The sequence below is a fragment of the Anomaloglossus baeobatrachus genome, chromosome 5, assembly GCF_048569485.1.
Source record: "Anomaloglossus baeobatrachus isolate aAnoBae1 chromosome 5, aAnoBae1.hap1, whole genome shotgun sequence".
Taxonomy (NCBI): domain Eukaryota; kingdom Metazoa; phylum Chordata; class Amphibia; order Anura; family Aromobatidae; genus Anomaloglossus; species Anomaloglossus baeobatrachus.
In genome coordinates, this window is record NC_134357.1 from 589,442,293 (window position 1) to 589,464,287 (window position 21,995).

The following is a 21,995-nucleotide window of genomic DNA, read 5'->3' on the forward strand; positions in this document are numbered from 1 at the left end:
GGGATAGGGCTAGAGTTTGGGGAAAGTTAGGGATAGGGCTAGAGTTTGGGTAAAGTTAGGGATAGAGCTAGAGTTTGGCTAAAATTAGGGATAGGGTTAGAGTTTGGCTAATGTTAGGGATAGGGCTAGAGGTTGGGTAAAGTTAGGGATAGGGCTAGAGTTTGGGTAAAGTTGGGGATAGGGCTAGAGTTCGGCTAATGTTAGGGATAGGGCTAGAGGTTGGGTAAAGTTAGGCATAGGGCTAGAGTTTGGGGAAAGTTAGGGATAGGGCTAGAGTTCGGCTAAAGTCAGGGATAGGGATAGAGGTTGGGTAAAGTTAGGGATAGGGCTAGAGTTTGGGTAAAGTTAGGGATAGAGCTAGAGTTTGGCTAAAATTAGGGATAGGGTTAGAGTTTGGCTAATGTTAGGGATAGGGCTAGAGGTTGGGTAAAGTTAGGGATAGGGCTAGAGTTTGGGTAAAGTTGGGGATAGGGCTAGAGTTCGGCTAATGTTAGGGATAGGGCTAGAGGTTGGGTAAAGTTAGGGATAGGGTTAGAGTTTGGGTAAAATCAGGGATAGGGCTAGAGTTTGGCTAAAGGTGGGAATAGGGCTAGAGTTTGGCTAAAGGTAGGGATAGGGCTAGAGTTTCGCTAAAGGTAGGGATAGGGCTAGAGTTTGGCTAAAGGTAGGGATAGGGCTAGAGTTTGGCTAAGGGTAGGGCTAGGGCTAGAGGTTGGGTAAAGTCAGGGATAGGGATAGAGTTTGGGTAAAGTTAGGGATAGGGCTAGAGTTTGGGTAAAGTTAGGGATGGGCTAGAGTTTAGATAAAGTTAGGGATAGGGCTAGAGTTCGGCTAAAGTCAGGGATAGGGCTAGAGTTTGGGGAAAGTTAGGGATAGGGCTAGAGGTTGGGTAAAGTTAGGGATAGGGCTAGAGTTTGGGTAAAGTTAGGGATAGGGCTAGAGTTTGGGTAAAGTCAGGGATAGGGCTAGAGTTTGGGGAAAGTTAGGGATAGGCCTAGAGTTTGGGTAAAGTCAGGGATAGGGCTAGAGTTTGGGTAAAGTTAGGGATAGGGCTAGAATTTGGGTAAAGTCAGGGATAGGGCTAGAGTTTGGGGAAAGTTAGGGATAGGGCTAGAGTTTGAGGAAAGTTAGGGATAGGGTTAGAGTTTGGGTAAAGTTAGGGATAGGGCTAGAGTTTGGATAAAGTCAGGGATAGGGCTAGAGTTTGGGGAAAGTTAGGGATAGGGCTAGAGGTTGGGTAAAGTTAGGGATAGGGCTAGAGTTTGGGTAAAGTTAGGGATAGGGCTAGAGTTTGGGGAAAGTTAGGGATAGGGTTAGAGTTTGGGTAAAGTTAGGGATAGGGCTAGAGTTTGGATAAAGTCAGGGATAGGGCTAGAGTTTGGGGAAAGTTAGGGATAGGGCTAGAGGTTGGGTAAAGTTAGGGATAGGGCTAGAGTTTGGGTAAAGTTAGGGATAGGGCTAGAGTTTGGGGAAAGTTAGGGATAGGACTAGAGGTTGGGTAAAGTTAGGCATAGGGCTAGAGTTTGGGGAAAGTTAGGGATAGGGCTAGAGTTTGGCTAAAGTTAGGGATAGGGCTAGAGTTTGGGTAAAGTTAGGGATAGGGTTAGAATTTGAGTAAAGTTAGGGATAGGGCTAGAGTTTGGCTAAAGTTAGGGATAGGGCTAGAGTTTGGGTAAAGTTAGGGATAGGACTAGAGTTTGGGGAAAGTTAGGGATAGGGCTAGAGGTTGGGTAATGTTAGGGATAGGGCTAGAGTTTGGGTAAAGTCAGGGATAGGGCTAGAGTTTGGCTAAAGTTAGGGATAGGGCTAGAGTTTGGGTAAAGTTAGGGATAGGGTTAGAATTTGGGTAAAGTTAGGGATAGGGCTAGAGTTTGGCTAAAGTTAGGGATAGGGCTAGAGTTTGGGTAAAGTTAGGGATAGGACTAGAGTTTGGGGAAAGTAAGGGATAGGGCTAGAGGTTGGGTAATGTTAGGGATAGGGCTAGAGTTTGGGTAAAGTTAGGGATAGGGCTAGAGTTTGGGTAAAGTTAGGGATAGGGCTAGAGTTTGGGTAAAGTCAGGGATGGGGCTAGAGTTTGGGTAAAGTTAAGGATAGGGCTAGAGTTTGGGTAAAGTTAGGGATAGGGCTAGAGTTTGGGTAAAGTTATGGATAGGGCTAGAGTTTGGGTAAAGTTAGGGATAGGGCTAGAGTTTAGCTAAAGTTAGGGATAGGGCTAGAGTTTGAGTAAAGTTTGTGATAGGGCTAGAGTTTGGCTAAAGTTAGGGATAGGGCTAGAGTTTGGGTAAAGTTAGGGATAGGGCTAGAGTTTAGCTAAAGTTAGGGATATGGCTAGAGTTTGGGTAAAGTTTGTGATAGGGCTAGAGTTTGGGTAAAGTTAGGGATAGGGCTAGAGTTTGGGTAAAGTTTGTGATAGGGCTAGAGTTTGGGTAAAGTTAGGGATAGGGCTAGAGTTTGGCTAAAGTTAGGGATAGGGCTAGAGTTTGGGTAAAATTAGGGATAGGGCTAGAGTTTGGGTAAAGTTAGGGATAGGGCTAGAGGTTGGGTAAAGTTAGGGATAGGGCTAGAGTTTGGGTAAAGTTAGGGATAGGGCTAGAGTTTGGGTAAAGTTAGGGATAGGGCTAGAGTTTGGGTAAAGTCAGGGATAGGGCTAGAGTTTGGGTAAAGTTAGGGATAGAGCTAGAGTTTGGGTAAAGTTAGGGATAGGGCTAGAGTTTGGGTAAAGTTAAGGATAGGGCTAGAGTTTGGGTAAAGTTAGGGATAGGGCTAGAGTTTGGGTAAAGTTAGGGATAGGGCTAGAGTTTAGCTAAAGTTAGGGATAGGGCTAGAGTTTGAGAAAAGTTTGTGATAGGGCTAGAGTTTGGGTAAAGTTAGGGATAGGGCTAGAATTTGGCTAAAGTTAGGGATAGGGCTAGAGTTTAGCTAAAGTTAGGGATAGGGCTAGAGTTTGAGTAAAGTTTGTGATAGGGCTAGAGTTTGGCTAAAGTTAGGGATAGGGCTAGAGTTTGGCTGAAGTTAGGGATAGGGCTAGCGTTTGGGTAAAATTAGGGATAGGGCTAGAGTTTGGGTAAAGTTAGGGATAGGGCTAGAGTTTGGGTGAAGTTAAGGATAGGGCTAGAGTTTGGGTAAAGTTAGGGATAGGGCTAGAGTTTGGGTAAAGTTAGGGATAGGGCTAGAGTTTAGCTAAAGTTAGGGATAGGGCTAGAGTTTGAGTAAAGTTTGTGATAGGGCTAGAGTTTGGGTAAAGTTAGGGATAGGGCTAGAGTTTGGCTAAAGTTAGGGATAGGGCTAGAGTTTGGGTAAAGTTAGGGATAGGGCTAGAGTTTAGCTAAAGTTAGGGATATGGCTAGAGTTTGGGTAAAGTTTGTGATAGGGCTAGAGTTTGGGTAAAGTTAGGGATAGGGCTAGAGTTTGGCTAAAGTTAGGGATAGGGCTAGAGTTTGGGTAAAGTTAGGGATAGGGCTAGAGTTTGGGTAAAGTTTGTGATAGGGCTAGAGTTTGGGTAAAGTTAGGGATAGGGCTAGAGTTTGGGTAAAGTTAGGGATAGGGCTAAAGTTCGGCTAAAGTTAGGGATAGGGCTAGAGTTCAGCTAAAGTTAGGGATAGGGATAGAGTTCAGCTAAAGTTAGGGATAGGGCTAGAGTTTGGCTAAAGTTAGGGATAGGGCTAGAGTTTGGGTAAAGTTAGGGATCGGGCTAGAGTTAAGCTAAAGTCAGGGATAGGGATAGAGTTTGGGTAAAGTTAGGAATAGGGCTAGAGTTTGGCTAAAGTTAGGGATAGGGCTAGAGTTAAGCTAAAGTTATGGATAGGGATAGAGTTTGGGTAAAGTTAGGGATAGGGCTAGAGTTTGGCTAAAGTTAGGGATAGGGATAGGGTTTGGGTAAAGTTAGGGATACGGCTAGAGTTTGGGTAAAGTTAGGGATAGGGCTAGAGTTTGGGTAAAGTTAGGGATAGGGCTAGAGTTAAGCTAAAGTTAGGGATAGGGCTAGAGTTTGGGTAAAGTCAGGGATAGGGCTAGAGTTTGGGTAAAGTTAGGGATAGGGCTAGAGTTTGGGTAAAGTCAGGGATAGGGCTAGAGTTTGGGTAAAGTTAGGGATAGGGCTAGAGTTTGGGGAAAGTTAGGGATAGGGTTAGAGTTTGGGTAAAGTTAGGGATAGGGCTAGAGTTTGGGGAAAGTTAGGGATAGGGCTGGAGTTTGGGTAAAGTTAAGGATTGGGCTAGAGTTTGGGTAAAGTTAGGGATAGGGCTAGAGATTGAGTAAAGTTAGGGATAGGGCTAGAGTTTAGGTAAAGTCAGGGATAGGGCTAGAGTTTGGGTAAAGTTAGGGATAGGGCTAGAGTTTGGGTAAAGTCAGGGATAGGGCTAGAGTTTGGGTAAAGTCAGGGATAGGGCTAGAGTTTGGGTAAAGTCAGGGATAGGGCTAGAGTTTGGGTAAAGTCAGGGATAGGGCTAGAGTTTGGGTAAAGTCAGGGATAGGGCTAGAGTTTGGCTAAAGTTAGGGATAGGGCTAGAGTTTGGGTAAAATTAGGGATAGGGCTAGAGTTTGGGGAAAGTTAGGGATAGGGCTAGAGGTTGGGTAAAGTTAGGGATAGGGCTAGAGGTTGGGTAAAGTTAGGGATAGGGCTAGAGTTTGGGTAAAGTTAGGGATAGGGCTAGAGTTTGGGTAAAGTCAGGGATAGGGCTAGAGTTTGGGTAAAGTTAGGGATAGGGCTAGAGTTTGGGTAAAGTTAGGGATAGGGCTAGAGTTCAGCTAAAGTTAGGGATAGGGATAGAGTTCAGCTAAAGTTAGGGATAGGGCTAGAGTTTGGCTAAAGTTAGGGATAGGGCTAGAGTTTGGGTAAAGTTAGGGATCGGGCTAGAGTTAAGCTAAAGTTAGGGATAGGGATAGAGTTTGGGTAAAGTTAGGGATAGGGCTAGAGTTTGGCTAAAGTTAGGGATAGGGCTAGAGTTAAGCTAAAGTTAGGGATAGGGATAGAGTTTGGGTAAAGTTAGGGATAGTGCTAGAGTTTGGCTAAAGTTAGGGATAGGGATAGGGTTTGGGTAAAGTTAGGGATACGGCTAGAGTTTGGGTAAAGTTAGGGATAGGGCTAGAGTTTGGGTAAAGTTAGGGATAGGGCTAGAGTTAAGCTAAAGTTAGGGATAGGGCTAGAGTTTGGGTAAAGTCAGGGATAGGGCTAGAGTTTGGGTAAAGTTAGGGATAGGGCTAGAGTTTGGGTAAAGTCAGGGATAGGGCTAGAGTTTAGCTAAAGTTAGGGATATGGCTAGAGTTTGGGTAAAGTTTGTGATAGGGCTAGAGTTTGGGTAAAGTTAGGGATAGGGCTAGAGTTTGGGTAAAGTTTGTGATAGGGCTAGAGTTTGGGTAAAGTTAGGGATAGGGCTAGAGTTTGGCTAAAGTTAGGGATAGGGCTAGAGTTTGGGTAAAATTAGGGATAGGGCTAGAGTTTGGGTAAAGTTAGGGATAGGGCTAGAGGTTGGGTAAAGTTAGGGATAGGGCTAGAGTTTGGGTAAAGTTAGGGATAGGGCTAGAGTTTGGGTAAAGTTAGGGATAGGGCTAGAGTTTGGGTAAAGTCAGGGATAGGGCTAGAGTTTGGGTAAAGTTAAGGATAGGGCTAGAGTTTGGGTAAAGTTAGGGATAGGGCTAGAGTTTGGGTAAAGTTAGGGATAGGGCTAGAGTTTAGCTAAAGTTAGGGATAGGGCTAGAGTTTGAGAAAAGTTTGTGATAGGGCTAGAGTTTGGGTAAAGTTAGGGATAGGGCTAGAATTTGGCTAAAGTTAGGGATAGGGCTAGAGTTTAGCTAAAGTTAGGGATAGGGCTAGAGTTTGAGTAAAGTTTGTGATAGGGCTAGAGTTTGGCTAAAGTTAGGGATAGGGCTAGAGTTTGGCTGAAGTTAGGGATAGGGCTAGCGTTTGGGTAAAATTAGGGATAGGGCTAGAGTTTGGGTAAAGTTAGGGATAGGGCTAGAGTTTGGGTGAAGTTAAGGATAGGGCTAGAGTTTGGGTAAAGTTAGGGATAGGGCTAGAGTTTGGGTAAAGTTAGGGATAGGGCTAGAGTTTAGCTAAAGTTAGGGATAGGGCTAGAGTTTGAGTAAAGTTTGTGATAGGGCTAGAGTTTGGGTAAAGTTAGGGATAGGGCTAGAGTTTGGCTAAAGTTAGGGATAGGGCTAGAGTTTGGGTAAAGTTAGGGATAGGGCTAGAGTTTAGCTAAAGTTAGGGATATGGCTAGAGTTTGGGTAAAGTTTGTGATAGGGCTAGAGTTTGGGTAAAGTTAGGGATAGGGCTAGAGTTTGGCTAAAGTTAGGGATAGGGCTAGAGTTTGGGTAAAGTTAGGGATAGGGCTAGAGTTTGGGTAAAGTTTGTGATAGGACTAGAGTTTGGGTAAAGTTAGGGATAGGGCTAGAGTTTGGGTAAAGTTAGGGATAGGGCTAAAGTTCGGCTAAAGTTAGGGATAGGGCTAGAGTTCAGCTAAAGTTAGGGATAGGGATAGAGTTCAGCTAAAGTTAGGGATAGGGCTAGAGTTTGGCTAAAGTTAGGGATAGGGCTAGAGTTTGGGTAAAGTTAGGGATCGGGCTAGAGTTAAGCTAAAGTCAGGGATAGGGATAGAGTTTGGGTAAAGTTAGGAATAGGGCTAGAGTTTGGCTAAAGTTAGGGATAGGGCTAGAGTTAAGCTAAAGTTATGGATAGGGATAGAGTTTGGGTAAAGTTAGGGATAGGGCTAGAGTTTGGCTAAAGTTAGGGATAGGGATAGGGTTTGGGTAAAGTTAGGGATACGGCTAGAGTTTGGGTAAAGTTAGGGATAGGGCTAGAGTTTGGGTAAAGTTAGGGATAGGGCTAGAGTTAAGCTAAAGTTAGGGATAGGGCTAGAGTTTGGGTAAAGTCAGGGATAGGGCTAGAGTTTGGGTAAAGTTAGGGATAGGGCTAGAGTTTGGGTAAAGTCAGGGATAGGGCTAGAGTTTGGGTAAAGTTAGGGATAGGGCTAGAGTTTGGGGAAAGTTAGGGATAGGGTTAGAGTTTGGGTAAAGTTAGGGATAGGGCTAGAGTTTGGGGAAAGTTAGGGATAGGGTTAGAGTTTGGGTAAAGTTAGGGATAGGGCTAGAGTTTGGGTAAAGTTAGGGATAGGGCTAGAGTTTGGGTAAAGTTAAGGATAGGGCTAGAGTTTGGGTAAAGTTAGGGATAGGGCTAGAGATTGAGTAAAGTTAGGGATAGGGCTAGAGTTTAGGTAAAGTCAGGGATAGGGCTAGAGTTTGGGGAAAGTTAGGGATAGGGCTAGAGGTTGGGTAAAGTTAGGGATAGGGCTAGAGGTTGGGTAAAGTTAGGGATAGGGCTAGAGTTTGGGTAAAGTTAGGGATAGGGCTAGAGTTTGGGTAAAGTCAGGGATAGGGCTAGAGTTTGGGTAAAGTTAGGGATAGGGCTAGAGTTTGGGTAAAGTTAGGGATAGGGCTAGAGTTCAGCTAAAGTTAGGGATAGGGATAGAGTTCAGCTAAAGTTAGGGATAGGGCTAGAGTTTGGCTAAAGTTAGGGATAGGGCTAGAGTTTGGGTAAAGTTAGGGATCGGGCTAGAGTTAAGCTAAAGTTAGGGATAGGGATAGAGTTTGGGTAAAGTTAGGGATAGGGCTAGAGTTTGGCTAAAGTTAGGGATAGGGCTAGAGTTAAGCTAAAGTTAGGGATAGGGATAGAGTTTGGGTAAAGTTAGGGATAGTGCTAGAGTTTGGCTAAAGTTAGGGATAGGGATAGGGTTTGGGTAAAGTTAGGGATACGGCTAGAGTTTGGGTAAAGTTAGGGATAGGGCTAGAGTTTGGGTAAAGTTAGGGATAGGGCTAGAGTTAAGCTAAAGTTAGGGATAGGGCTAGAGTTTGGGTAAAGTCAGGGATAGGGCTAGAGTTTGGGTAAAGTTAGGGATAGGGCTAGAGTTTGGGTAAAGTCAGGGATAGGGCTAGAGTTTAGCTAAAGTTAGGGATATGGCTAGAGTTTGGGTAAAGTTTGTGATAGGGCTAGAGTTTGGGTAAAGTTAGGGATAGGGCTAGAGTTTGGGTAAAGTTTGTGATAGGGCTAGAGTTTGGGTAAAGTTAGGGATAGGGCTAGAGTTTGGCTAAAGTTAGGGATAGGGCTAGAGTTTGGGTAAAATTAGGGATAGGGCTAGAGTTTGGGTAAAGTTAGGGATAGGGCTAGAGGTTGGGTAAAGTTAGGGATAGGGCTAGAGTTTGGGTAAAGTTAGGGATAGGGCTAGAGTTTGGGTAAAGTTAGGGATAGGGCTAGAGTTTGGGTAAAGTCAGGGATAGGGCTAGAGTTTGGGTAAAGTTAGGGATAGAGCTAGAGTTTGGGTAAAGTTAGGGATAGGGCTAGAGTTTGGGTAAAGTTAAGGATAGGGCTAGAGTTTGGGTAAAGTTAGGGATAGGGCTAGAGTTTGGGTAAAGTTAGGGATAGGGCTAGAGTTTAGCTAAAGTTAGGGATAGGGCTAGAGTTTGAGAAAAGTTTGTGATAGGGCTAGAGTTTGGGTAAAGTTAGGGATAGGGCTAGAATTTGGCTAAAGTTAGGGATAGGGCTAGAGTTTAGCTAAAGTTAGGGATAGGGCTAGAGTTTGAGTAAAGTTTGTGATAGGGCTAGAGTTTGGCTAAAGTTAGGGATAGGGCTAGAGTTTGGCTGAAGTTAGGGATAGGGCTAGCGTTTGGGTAAAATTAGGGATAGGGCTAGAGTTTGGGTAAAGTTAGGGATAGGGCTAGAGTTTGGGTGAAGTTAAGGATAGGGCTAGAGTTTGGGTAAAGTTAGGGATAGGGCTAGAGTTTGGGTAAAGTTAGGGATAGGGCTAGAGTTTAGCTAAAGTTAGGGATAGGGCTAGAGTTTGAGTAAAGTTTGTGATAGGGCTAGAGTTTGGGTAAAGTTAGGGATAGGGCTAGAGTTTGGCTAAAGTTAGGGATAGGGCTAGAGTTTGGGTAAAGTTAGGGATAGGGCTAGAGTTTAGCTAAAGTTAGGGATATGGCTAGAGTTTGGGTAAAGTTTGTGATAGGGCTAGAGTTTGGGTAAAGTTAGGGATAGGGCTAGAGTTTGGCTAAAGTTAGGGATAGGGCTAGAGTTTGGGTAAAGTTAGGGATAGGGCTAGAGTTTGGGTAAAGTTTGTGATAGGACTAGAGTTTGGGTAAAGTTAGGGATAGGGCTAGAGTTTGGGTAAAGTTAGGGATAGGGCTAAAGTTCGGCTAAAGTTAGGGATAGGGCTAGAGTTCAGCTAAAGTTAGGGATAGGGATAGAGTTCAGCTAAAGTTAGGGATAGGGCTAGAGTTTGGCTAAAGTTAGGGATAGGGCTAGAGTTTGGGTAAAGTTAGGGATCGGGCTAGAGTTAAGCTAAAGTCAGGGATAGGGATAGAGTTTGGGTAAAGTTAGGAATAGGGCTAGAGTTTGGCTAAAGTTAGGGATAGGGCTAGAGTTAAGCTAAAGTTATGGATAGGGATAGAGTTTGGGTAAAGTTAGGGATAGGGCTAGAGTTTGGCTAAAGTTAGGGATAGGGATAGGGTTTGGGTAAAGTTAGGGATACGGCTAGAGTTTGGGTAAAGTTAGGGATAGGGCTAGAGTTTGGGTAAAGTTAGGGATAGGGCTAGAGTTAAGCTAAAGTTAGGGATAGGGCTAGAGTTTGGGTAAAGTCAGGGATAGGGCTAGAGTTTGGGTAAAGTTAGGGATAGGGCTAGAGTTTGGGTAAAGTCAGGGATAGGGCTAGAGTTTGGGTAAAGTTAGGGATAGGGCTAGAGTTTGGGGAAAGTTAGGGATAGGGTTAGAGTTTGGGTAAAGTTAGGGATAGGGCTAGAGTTTGGGGAAAGTTAGGGATAGGGTTAGAGTTTGGGTAAAGTTAGGGATAGGGCTAGAGTTTGGGTAAAGTTAGGGATAGGGCTAGAGTTTGGGTAAAGTTAAGGATAGGGCTAGAGTTTGGGTAAAGTTAGGGATAGGGCTAGAGATTGAGTAAAGTTAGGGATAGGGCTAGAGTTTAGGTAAAGTCAGGGATAGGGCTAGAGTTTGGGTAAAGTTAGGGATAGGGCTAGAGTTTGGGTAAAGTCAGGGATAGGGCTAGAGTTTGGGTAAAGTCAGGGATAGGGCTAGAGTTTGGGTAAAGTCAGGGATAGGGCTAGAGTTTGGGTAAAGTCAGGGATAGGGCTAGAGTTTGGGTAAAGTCAGGGATAGGGCTAGAGTTTGGCTAAAGTTAGGGATAGGGCTAGAGTTTGGGTAAAATTAGGGATAGGGCTAGAGTTTGGGGAAAGTTAGGGATAGGGCTAGAGGTTGGGTAAAGTTAGGGATAGGGCTAGAGGTTGGGTAAAGTTAGGGATAGGGCTAGAGTTTGGGTAAAGTTAGGGATAGGGCTAGAGTTTGGGTAAAGTCAGGGATAGGGCTAGAGTTTGGGTAAAGTTAGAGATAGGGCTAGAGTTTGGGTAAAGTTAGGGATAGGGCTAGAGTTCAGCTAAAGTTAGGGATAGGGATAGAGTTCAGCTAAAGTTAGGGATAGGGCTAGAGTTTGGCTAAAGTTAGGGATAGGGCTAGAGTTTGGGTAAAGTTAGGGATCGGGCTAGAGTTAAGCTAAAGTTAGGGATAGGGATAGAGTTTGGGTAAAGTTAGGGATAGGGCTAGAGTTTGGCTAAAGTTAGGGATAGGGCTAGAGTTAAGCTAAAGTTAGGGATAGGGATAGAGTTTGGGTAAAGTTAGGGATAGTGCTAGAGTTTGGCTAAAGTTAGGGATAGGGATAGGGTTTGGGTAAAGTTAGGGATACGGCTAGAGTTTGGGTAAAGTTAGGGATAGGGCTAGAGTTTGGGTAAAGTTAGGGATAGGGCTAGAGTTAAGCTAAAGTTAGGGATAGGGCTAGAGTTTGGGTAAAGTCAGGGATAGGGCTAGAGTTTGGGTAAAGTTAGGGATAGGGCTAGAGTTTGGGTAAAGTCAGGGATAGGGCTAGAGTTTGGGTAAAGTTAGGGATAGGGCTAGAGTTTGGGGAAAGTTAGGGATAGGGTTAGAGTTTGGGTAAAGTTAGGGATAGGGCTAGAGTTTTGGGAAAGTTAGGGATAGGGCTAGATTTTGGGTAAAGTTAGGGATAGGGCTAGAGGTTGGGTAATGTTAGGGATAGGGCTAGAGTTTGGGTAAAGTCAGGGATAGGGCTAGAGTTTGGGTAAAGTCAGGGATAGGGCTAGAGTTTGGGTAAAGTCAGGGATAGGGCTAGAGTTTGGGTAAAGTCAGGGATAGGGCTAGAGGTTGGGTAAAGTTAGGCATAGGGTTAGAGTTTGGGGAAAGTTAGGGATAGGGCTAGAGTTCGGCTAAAGTCAGGGATAGGGCTAGAGTTTGGGGAAAGTTAGGGATAGGGCTAGAGTTTGGGTAAAGTTAGGGATAGAGCTAGAGTTTGGCTAAAATTAGGGATAGGGTTAGAGTTTGGCTAATGTTAGGGATAGGGCTAGAGGTTGGGTAAAGTTAGGCATAGGGCTAGAGTTTGGGTAAAGTTGGGGATAGGGCTAGAGTTCGGCTAATGTTAGGGATAGGGCTAGAGGTTGGGTAAAGTTAGGCATAGGGCTAGAGTTTGGGGAAAGTTAGGGATAGGGCTAGAGTTCGGCTAAAGTCAGGGATAGAGCTAGAGGTTGGGTAAAGTTAGGGATAGGGCTAGAGGTTGGGTAAAGTTAGGGATAGGGCTAGAGGTTGGGTAAAGTTAGGGATAGGGCTAGAGTTTGGGTAAAGTTAGGGATAGGGCTAGAGTTTGGGTAAAGTCAGGGATAGGGCTAGAGTTTGGGTAAAGTTAGGGATAGGGCTAGAGTTTGGGTAAAGTTAGGGATAGGGCTAGAGTTCAGCTAAAGTTAGGGATAGGGATAGAGTTCAGCTAAAGTTAGGGATAGGGCTAGAGTTTGGCTAAAGTTAGGGATAGGGCTAGAGTTTGGGTAAAGTTAGGGATCGGGCTAGAGTTAAGCTAAAGTTAGGGATAGGGATAGAGTTTGGGTAAAGTTAGGGATAGGGCTAGAGTTTGGCTAAAGTTAGGGATAGGGCTAGAGTTAAGCTAAAGTTAGGGATAGGGATAGAGTTTGGGTAAAGTTAGGGATAGTGCTAGAGTTTGGCTAAAGTTAGGGATAGGGATAGGGTTTGGGTAAAGTTAGGGATACGGCTAGAGTTTGGGTAAAGTCAGGGATAGGGCTAGAGTTTGGGTAAAGTCAGGGATAGGGCTAGAGTTTGGGTAAAGTCAGGGATAGGGCTAGAGTTTGGGTAAAGTCAGGGATAGGGCTAGAGTTTGGGTAAAGTCAGGGATAGGGCTAGAGGTTGGGTAAAGTTAGGCATAGGGTTAGAGTTTGGGGAAAGTTAGGGATAGGGCTAGAGTTCGGCTAAAGTCAGGGATAGGGCTAGAGTTTGGGGAAAGTTAGGGATAGGGCTAGAGTTTGGGTAAAGTTAGGGATAGAGCTAGAGTTTGGCTAAAATTAGGGATAGGGTTAGAGTTTGGCTAATGTTAGGGATAGGGCTAGAGGTTGGGTAAAGTTAGGCATAGGGCTAGAGTTTGGGTAAAGTTGGGGATAGGGCTAGAGTTCGGCTAATGTTAGGGATAGGGCTAGAGGTTGGGTAAAGTTAGGCATAGGGCTAGAGTTTGGGGAAAGTTAGGGATAGGGCTAGAGTTCGGCTAAAGTCAGGGATAGAGCTAGAGGTTGGGTAAAGTTAGGGATAGGGCTAGAGGTTGGGTAAAGTTAGGGATAGGGCTAGAGGTTGGGTAAAGTTAGGGATAGGGCTAGAGTTTGGGTAAAGTTAGGGATAGGGCTAGAGTTTGGGTAAAGTCAGGGATAGGGCTAGAGTTTGGGTAAAGTTAGGGATAAGGCTAGAGTTTGGGTAAAGTTAGGGATAGGGCTAGAGTTCAGCTAAAGTTAGGGATAGGGATAGAGTTCAGCTAAAGTTAGGGATAGGGCTAGAGTTTGGCTAAAGTTAGGGATAGGGCTAGAGTTTGGGTAAAGTTAGGGATCGGGCTAGAGTTAAGCTAAAGTTAGGGATAGGGATAGAGTTTGGGTAAAGTTAGGGATAGGGCTAGAGTTTGGCTAAAGTTAGGGATAGGGCTAGAGTTAAGCTAAAGTTAGGGATAGGGATAGAGTTTGGGTAAAGTTAGGGATAGTGCTAGAGTTTGGCTAAAGTTAGGGATAGGGATAGGGTTTGGGTAAAGTTAGGGATACGGCTAGAGTTTGGGTAAAGTTAGGGATAGGGCTAGAGTTTGGGTAAAGTTAGGGATAGGGCTAGAGTTAAGCTAAAGTTAGGGATAGGGCTAGAGTTTGGGTAAAGTCAGGGATAGGGCTAGAGTTTGGGTAAAGTTAGGGATAGGGCTAGAGTTTGGGTAAAGTCAGGGATAGGGCTAGAGTTTGGGTAAAGTTAGGGATAGGGCTAGAGTTTGGGGAAAGTTAGGGATAGGGTTAGAGTTTGGGTAAAGTTAGGGATAGGGCTAGAGTTTTGGGAAAGTTAGGGATAGGGCTAGATTTTGGGTAAAGTTAGGGATAGGGCTAGAGGTTGGGTAATGTTAGGGATAGGGCTAGAGTTTGGGTAAAGTCAGGGATAGGGCTAGAGTTTGGGTAAAATTAGGGATAGGGCTAGAGTTTGGGGAAAGTTAGGGATAGGGCTAGAGGTTGGGTAAAGTTAGGGATAGGGCTAGAGGTTGGGTAAAGTTAGGGATAGGGCTAGAGTTTGGCTAAAGTTAGGGATAGGGCTAGAGTTAAGCTAAAGTTATGGATAGGGATAGAGTTTGGGTAAAGTTAGGGATAGGGCTAGAGTTTGGCTAAAGTTAGGGATAGGGATAGGGTTTGGGTAAAGTTAGGGATACGGCTAGAGTTTGGGTAAAGTTAGGGATAGGGCTAGAGTTTGGGTAAAGTTAGGGATAGGGCTAGAGTTAAGCTAAAGTTAGGGATAGGGCTAGAGTTTGGGTAAAGTCAGGGATAGGGCTAGAGTTTGGGTAAAGTTAGGGATAGGGCTAGAGTTTGGGTAAAGTCAGGGATAGGGCTAGAGTTTGGGTAAAGTTAGGGATAGGGCTAGAGTTTGGGGAAAGTTAGGGATAGGGTTAGAGTTTGGGTAAAGTTAGGGATAGGGCTAGAGTTTGGGGAAAGTTAGGGATAGGGTTAGAGTTTGGGTAAAGTTAGGGATAGGGCTAGAGTTTGGGTAAAGTTAGGGATAGGGCTAGAGTTTGGGTAAAGTTAAGGATAGGGCTAGAGTTTGGGTAAAGTTAGGGATAGGGCTAGAGATTGAGTAAAGTTAGGGATAGGGCTAGAGTTTAGGTAAAGTCAGGGATAGGGCTAGAGTTTGGGTAAAGTTAGGGATAGGGCTAGAGTTTGGGTAAAGTCAGGGATAGGGCTAGAGTTTGGGTAAAGTCAGGGATAGGGCTAGAGTTTGGGTAAAGTCAGGGATAGGGCTAGAGTTTGGGTAAAGTCAGGGATAGGGCTAGAGTTTGGGTAAAGTCAGGGATAGGGCTAGAGTTTGGCTAAAGTTAGGGATAGGGCTAGAGTTTGGGTAAAATTAGGGATAGGGCTAGAGTTTGGGGAAAGTTAGGGATAGGGCTAGAGGTTGGGTAAAGTTAGGGATAGGGCTAGAGGTTGGGTAAAGTTAGGGATAGGGCTAGAGTTTGGGTAAAGTTAGGGATAGGGCTAGAGTTTGGGTAAAGTCAGGGATAGGGCTAGAGTTTGGGTAAAGTTAGAGATAGGGCTAGAGTTTGGGTAAAGTTAGGGATAGGGCTAGAGTTCAGCTAAAGTTAGGGATAGGGATAGAGTTCAGCTAAAGTTAGGGATAGGGCTAGAGTTTGGCTAAAGTTAGGGATAGGGCTAGAGTTTGGGTAAAGTTAGGGATCGGGCTAGAGTTAAGCTAAAGTTAGGGATAGGGATAGAGTTTGGGTAAAGTTAGGGATAGGGCTAGAGTTTGGCTAAAGTTAGGGATAGGGCTAGAGTTAAGCTAAAGTTAGGGATAGGGATAGAGTTTGGGTAAAGTTAGGGATAGTGCTAGAGTTTGGCTAAAGTTAGGGATAGGGATAGGGTTTGGGTAAAGTTAGGGATACGGCTAGAGTTTGGGTAAAGTTAGGGATAGGGCTAGAGTTTGGGTAAAGTTAGGGATAGGGCTAGAGTTAAGCTAAAGTTAGGGATAGGGCTAGAGTTTGGGTAAAGTCAGGGATAGGGCTAGAGTTTGGGTAAAGTTAGGGATAGGGCTAGAGTTTGGGTAAAGTCAGGGATAGGGCTAGAGTTTGGGTAAAGTTAGGGATAGGGCTAGAGTTTGGGGAAAGTTAGGGATAGGGTTAGAGTTTGGGTAAAGTTAGGGATAGGGCTAGAGTTTTGGGAAAGTTAGGGATAGGGCTAGATTTTGGGTAAAGTTAGGGATAGGGCTAGAGGTTGGGTAATGTTAGGGATAGGGCTAGAGTTTGGGTAAAGTCAGGGATAGGGCTAGAGTTTGGGTAAAGTCAGGGATAGGGCTAGAGTTTGGGTAAAGTCAGGGATAGGGCTAGAGTTTGGGTAAAGTCAGGGATAGGGCTAGAGGTTGGGTAAAGTTAGGCATAGGGTTAGAGTTTGGGGAAAGTTAGGGATAGGGCTAGAGTTCGGCTAAAGTCAGGGATAGGGCTAGAGTTTGGGGAAAGTTAGGGATAGGGCTAGAGTTTGGGTAAAGTTAGGGATAGAGCTAGAGTTTGGCTAAAATTAGGGATAGGGTTAGAGTTTGGCTAATGTTAGGGATAGGGCTAGAGGTTGGGTAAAGTTAGGCATAGGGCTAGAGTTTGGGTAAAGTTGGGGATAGGGCTAGAGTTCGGCTAATGTTAGGGATAGGGCTAGAGGTTGGGTAAAGTTAGGCATAGGGCTAGAGTTTGGGGAAAGTTAGGGATAGGGCTAGAGTTCGGCTAAAGTCAGGGATAGAGCTAGAGGTTGGGTAAAGTTAGGGATAGGGCTAGAGGTTGGGTAAAGTTAGGGATAGGGCTAGAGGTTGGGTAAAGTTAGGGATAGGGCTAGAGTTTGGGTAAAGTTAGGGATAGGGCTAGAGTTTGGGTAAAGTCAGGGATAGGGCTAGAGTTTGGGTAAAGTTAGGGATAGGGCTAGAGTTTGGGTAAAGTTAGGGATAGGGCTAGAGTTCAGCTAAAGTTAGGGATAGGGATAGAGTTCAGCTAAAGTTAGGGATAGGGCTAGAGTTTGGCTAAAGTTAGGGATAGGGCTAGAGTTTGGGTAAAGTTAGGGATCGGGCTAGAGTTAAGCTAAAGTTAGGGATAGGGATAGAGTTTGGGTAAAGTTAGGGATAGGGCTAGAGTTTGGCTAAAGTTAGGGATAGGGCTAGAGTTAAGCTAAAGTTAGGGATAGGGATAGAGTTTGGGTAAAGTTAGGGATAGTGCTAGAGTTTGGCTAAAGTTAGGGATAGGGATAGGGTTTGGGTAAAGTTAGGGATACGGCTAGAGTTTGGGTAAAGTCAGGGATAGGGCTAGAGTTTGGGTAAAGTCAGGGATAGGGCTAGAGTTTGGGTAAAGTCAGGGATAGGGCTAGAGTTTGGGTAAAGTCAGGGATAGGGCTAGAGTTTGGGTAAAGTCAGGGATAGGGCTAGAGGTTGGGTAAAGTTAGGCATAGGGTTAGAGTTTGGGGAAAGTTAGGGATAGGGCTAGAGTTCGGCTAAAGTCAGGGATAGGGCTAGAGTTTGGGGAAAGTTAGGGATAGGGCTAGAGTTTGGGTAAAGTTAGGGATAGAGCTAGAGTTTGGCTAAAATTAGGGATAGGGTTAGAGTTTGGCTAATGTTAGGGATAGGGCTAGAGGTTGGGTAAAGTTAGGCATAGGGCTAGAGTTTGGGTAAAGTTGGGGATAGGGCTAGAGTTCGGCTAATGTTAGGGATAGGGCTAGAGGTTGGGTAAAGTTAGGCATAGGGCTAGAGTTTGGGGAAAGTTAGGGATAGGGCTAGAGTTCGGCTAAAGTCAGGGATAGAGCTAGAGGTTGGGTAAAGTTAGGGATAGGGCTAGAGGTTGGGTAAAGTTAGGGATAGGGCTAGAGGTTGGGTAAAGTTAGGGATAGGGCTAGAGTTTGGGTAAAGTTAGGGATAGGGCTAGAGTTTGGGTAAAGTCAGGGATAGGGCTAGAGTTTGGGTAAAGTTAGGGATAAGGCTAGAGTTTGGGTAAAGTTAGGGATAGGGCTAGAGTTCAGCTAAAGTTAGGGATAGGGATAGAGTTCAGCTAAAGTTAGGGATAGGGCTAGAGTTTGGCTAAAGTTAGGGATAGGGCTAGAGTTTGGGTAAAGTTAGGGATCGGGCTAGAGTTAAGCTAAAGTTAGGGATAGGGATAGAGTTTGGGTAAAGTTAGGGATAGGGCTAGAGTTTGGCTAAAGTTAGGGATAGGGCTAGAGTTAAGCTAAAGTTAGGGATAGGGATAGAGTTTGGGTAAAGTTAGGGATAGTGCTAGAGTTTGGCTAAAGTTAGGGATAGGGATAGGGTTTGGGTAAAGTTAGGGATACGGCTAGAGTTTGGGTAAAGTTAGGGATAGGGCTAGAGTTTGGGTAAAGTTAGGGATAGGGCTAGAGTTAAGCTAAAGTTAGGGATAGGGCTAGAGTTTGGGTAAAGTCAGGGATAGGGCTAGAGTTTGGGTAAAGTTAGGGATAGGGCTAGAGTTTGGGTAAAGTCAGGGATAGGGCTAGAGTTTGGGTAAAGTTAGGGATAGGGCTAGAGTTTGGGGAAAGTTAGGGATAGGGTTAGAGTTTGGGTAAAGTTAGGGATAGGGCTAGAGTTTTGGGAAAGTTAGGGATAGGGCTAGATTTTGGGTAAAGTTAGGGATAGGGCTAGAGGTTGGGTAATGTTAGGGATAGGGCTAGAGTTTGGGTAAAGTCAGGGATAGGGCTAGAGTTTGGGTAAAGTCAGGGATAGGGCTAGAGTTTGGGTAAAGTCAGGGATAGGGCTAGAGTTTGGGTAAAGTCAGGGATAGGGCTAGAGGTTGGGTAAAGTTAGGCATAGGGTTAGAGTTTGGGGAAAGTTAGGGATAGGGCTAGAGTTCGGCTAAAGTCAGGGATAGGGCTAGAGTTTGGGGAAAGTTAGGGAAAGGGCTAGAGTTTGGGTAAAGTTAGGGATAGAGCTAGAGTTTGGCTAAAATTAGGAATAGGGTTAGAGTTTGGCTAATGTTAGGGATAGGGCTAGAGGTTGGGTAAAGTTAGGGATAGGGCTAGAGTTTGGGTAAAGTTGGGGATAGGGCTAGAGTTCGGCTAATGTTAGGGATAGGGCTAGAGGTTGGGTAAAGTTAGGCATAGGGCTAGAGTTTGGGGAAAGTTAGGGATACGGCTAGAGTTTGGGTAAAGTTAGGGATAGGGCTAGAGTTTGGGTAAAGTTAGGGATAGGGCTAGAGTTAAGCTAAAGTTAGGGATAGGGCTAGAGTTTGGGTAAAGTCAGGGATAGGGCTAGAGTTTGGGTAAAGTTAGGGATAGGGCTAGAGTTTGGGTAAAGTCAGGGATAGGGCTAGAGTTTGGGTAAAGTTAGGGATAGGGCTAGAGTTTGGGGAAAGTTAGGGATAGGGTTAGAGTTTGGGTAAAGTTAGGGATAGGGCTAGAGTTTTGGGAAAGTTAGGGATAGGGCTAGATTTTGGGTAAAGTTAGGGATAGGGCTAGAGGTTGGGTAATGTTAGGGATAGGGCTAGAGTTTGGGTAAAGTCAGGGATAGGGCTAGAGTTTGGGTAAAGTCAGGGATAGGGCTAGAGTTTGGGTAAAGTCAGGGATAGGGCTAGAGTTTGGGTAAAGTCAGGGATAGGGCTAGAGGTTGGGTAAAGTTAGGCATAGGGTTAGAGTTTGGGGAAAGTTAGGGATAGGGCTAGAGTTCGGCTAAAGTCAGGGATAGGGCTAGAGTTTGGGGAAAGTTAGGGATAGGGCTAGAGTTTGGGTAAAGTTAGGGATAGAGCTAGAGTTTGGCTAAAATTAGGGATAGGGTTAGAGTTTGGCTAATGTTAGGGATAGGGCTAGAGGTTGGGTAAAGTTAGGCATAGGGCTAGAGTTTGGGTAAAGTTGGGGATAGGGCTAGAGTTCGGCTAATGTTAGGGATAGGGCTAGAGGTTGGGTAAAGTTAGGCATAGGGCTAGAGTTTGGGGAAAGTTAGGGATAGGGCTAGAGTTCGGCTAAAGTCAGGGATAGAGCTAGAGGTTGGGTAAAGTTAGGGATAGGGCTAGAGGTTGGGTAAAGTTAGGGATAGGGCTAGAGGTTGGGTAAAGTTAGGGATAGGGCTAGAGTTTGGGTAAAGTTAGGGATAGGGCTAGAGTTTGGGTAAAGTCAGGGATAGGGCTAGAGTTTGGGTAAAGTTAGGGATAGGGCTAGAGTTTGGGTAAAGTTAGGGATAGGGCTAGAGTTCAGCTAAAGTTAGGGATAGGGATAGAGTTCAGCTAAAGTTAGGGATAGGGCTAGAGTTTGGCTAAAGTTAGGGATAGGGCTAGAGTTTGGGTAAAGTTAGGGATCGGGCTAGAGTTAAGCTAAAGTTAGGGATAGGGATAGAGTTTGGGTAAAGTTAGGGATAGGGCTAGAGTTTGGCTAAAGTTAGGGATAGGGCTAGAGTTAAGCTAAAGTTAGGGATAGGGATAGAGTTTGGGTAAAGTTAGGGATAGTGCTAGAGTTTGGCTAAAGTTAGGGATAGGGATAGGGTTTGGGTAAAGTTAGGGATACGGCTAGAGTTTGGGTAAAGTCAGGGATAGGGCTAGAGTTTGGGTAAAGTCAGGGATAGGGCTAGAGTTTGGGTAAAGTCAGGGATAGGGCTAGAGTTTGGGTAAAGTCAGGGATAGGGCTAGAGTTTGGGTAAAGTCAGGGATAGGGCTAGAGGTTGGGTAAAGTTAGGCATAGGGTTAGAGTTTGGGGAAAGTTAGGGATAGGGCTAGAGTTCGGCTAAAGTCAGGGATAGGGCTAGAGTTTGGGGAAAGTTAGGGATAGGGCTAGAGTTTGGGTAAAGTTAGGGATAGAGCTAGAGTTTGGCTAAAATTAGGGATAGGGTTAGAGTTTGGCTAATGTTAGGGATAGGGCTAGAGGTTGGGTAAAGTTAGGCATAGGGCTAGAGTTTGGGTAAAGTTGGGGATAGGGCTAGAGTTCGGCTAATGTTAGGGATAGGGCTAGAGGTTGGGTAAAGTTAGGCATAGGGCTAGAGTTTGGGGAAAGTTAGGGATAGGGCTAGAGTTCGGCTAAAGTCAGGGATAGAGCTAGAGGTTGGGTAAAGTTAGGGATAGGGCTAGAGGTTGGGTAAAGTTAGGGATAGGGCTAGAGGTTGGGTAAAGTTAGGGATAGGGCTAGAGTTTGGGTAAAGTTAGGGATAGGGCTAGAGTTTGGGTAAAGTCAGGGATAGGGCTAGAGTTTGGGTAAAGTTAGGGATAAGGCTAGAGTTTGGGTAAAGTTAGGGATAGGGCTAGAGTTCAGCTAAAGTTAGGGATAGGGATAGAGTTCAGCTAAAGTTAGGGATAGGGCTAGAGTTTGGCTAAAGTTAGGGATAGGGCTAGAGTTTGGGTAAAGTTAGGGATCGGGCTAGAGTTAAGCTAAAGTTAGGGATAGGGATAGAGTTTGGGTAAAGTTAGGGATAGGGCTAGAGTTTGGCTAAAGTTAGGGATAGGGCTAGAGTTAAGCTAAAGTTAGGGATAGGGATAGAGTTTGGGTAAAGTTAGGGATAGTGCTAGAGTTTGGCTAAAGTTAGGGATAGGGATAGGGTTTGGGTAAAGTTAGGGATACGGCTAGAGTTTGGGTAAAGTTAGGGATAGGGCTAGAGTTTGGGTAAAGTTAGGGATAGGGCTAGAGTTAAGCTAAAGTTAGGGATAGGGCTAGAGTTTGGGTAAAGTCAGGGATAGGGCTAGAGTTTGGGTAAAGTTAGGGATAGGGCTAGAGTTTGGGTAAAGTCAGGGATAGGGCTAGAGTTTGGGTAAAGTTAGGGATAGGGCTAGAGTTTGGGGAAAGTTAGGGATAGGGTTAGAGTTTGGGTAAAGTTAGGGATAGGGCTAGAGTTTTGGGAAAGTTAGGGATAGGGCTAGATTTTGGGTAAAGTTAGGGATAGGGCTAGAGGTTGGGTAATGTTAGGGATAGGGCTAGAGTTTGGGTAAAGTCAGGGATAGGGCTAGAGTTTGGGTAAAGTCAGGGATAGGGCTAGAGTTTGGGTAAAGTCAGGGATAGGGCTAGAGTTTGGGTAAAGTCAGGGATAGGGCTAGAGGTTGGGTAAAGTTAGGCATAGGGTTAGAGTTTGGGGAAAGTTAGGGATAGGGCTAGAGTTCGGCTAAAGTCAGGGATAGGGCTAGAGTTTGGGGAAAGTTAGGGATAGGGCTAGAGTTTGGGTAAAGTTAGGGATAGAGCTAGAGTTTGGCTAAAATTAGGGATAGGGTTAGAGTTTGGCTAATGTTAGGGATAGGGCTAGAGGTTGGGTAAAGTTAGGGATAGGGCTAGAGTTTGGGTAAAGTTGGGGATAGGGCTAGAGTTCGGCTAATGTTAGGGATAGGGCTAGAGGTTGGGTAAAGTTAGGCATAGGGCTAGAGTTTGGGGAAAGTTAGGGATAGGGCTAGAGTTCGGCTAAAGTCAGGGATAGAGCTAGAGGTTGGGTAAAGTTAGGGATAGGGCTAGAGTTTGGGTAAAGTTAGGGATAGAGCTAGAGTTTGGCTAAAATTAGGGATAGGGTTAGAGTTTGGCTAATGTTAGGGATAGGGCTAGAGGTTGGGTAAAGTTAGGGATAGGGCTAGAGTTTGGGTAAAGTTGGGGATAGGGCTAGAGTTCGGCTAATGTTAGGGATAGGGCTAGAGGTTGGGTAAAGTTAGGGATAGGGCTAGAGTTTGGCTAAAGGTAGGGATAGGGCTAGAGTTTGGCTAAAGGTAGGGATAGGGCTAGAGTTTCGCTAAAGGTAGGGATAGGGCTAGAGTTTGGCTAAAGGTAGGGATAGGGCTAGAGTTTGGCTAAGGGTAGGGCTAGGGCTAGAGGTTGGGTAAAGTCAGGGATAGGGATAGAGTTTGGGTAAAGTTAGGGATAGGGCTAGAGTTTGGGTAAAGTTAGGGATGGGCTAGAGTTTAGATAAAGTTAGGGATAGGGCTAGAGTTCGGCTAAAGTCAGGGATAGGGCTAGAG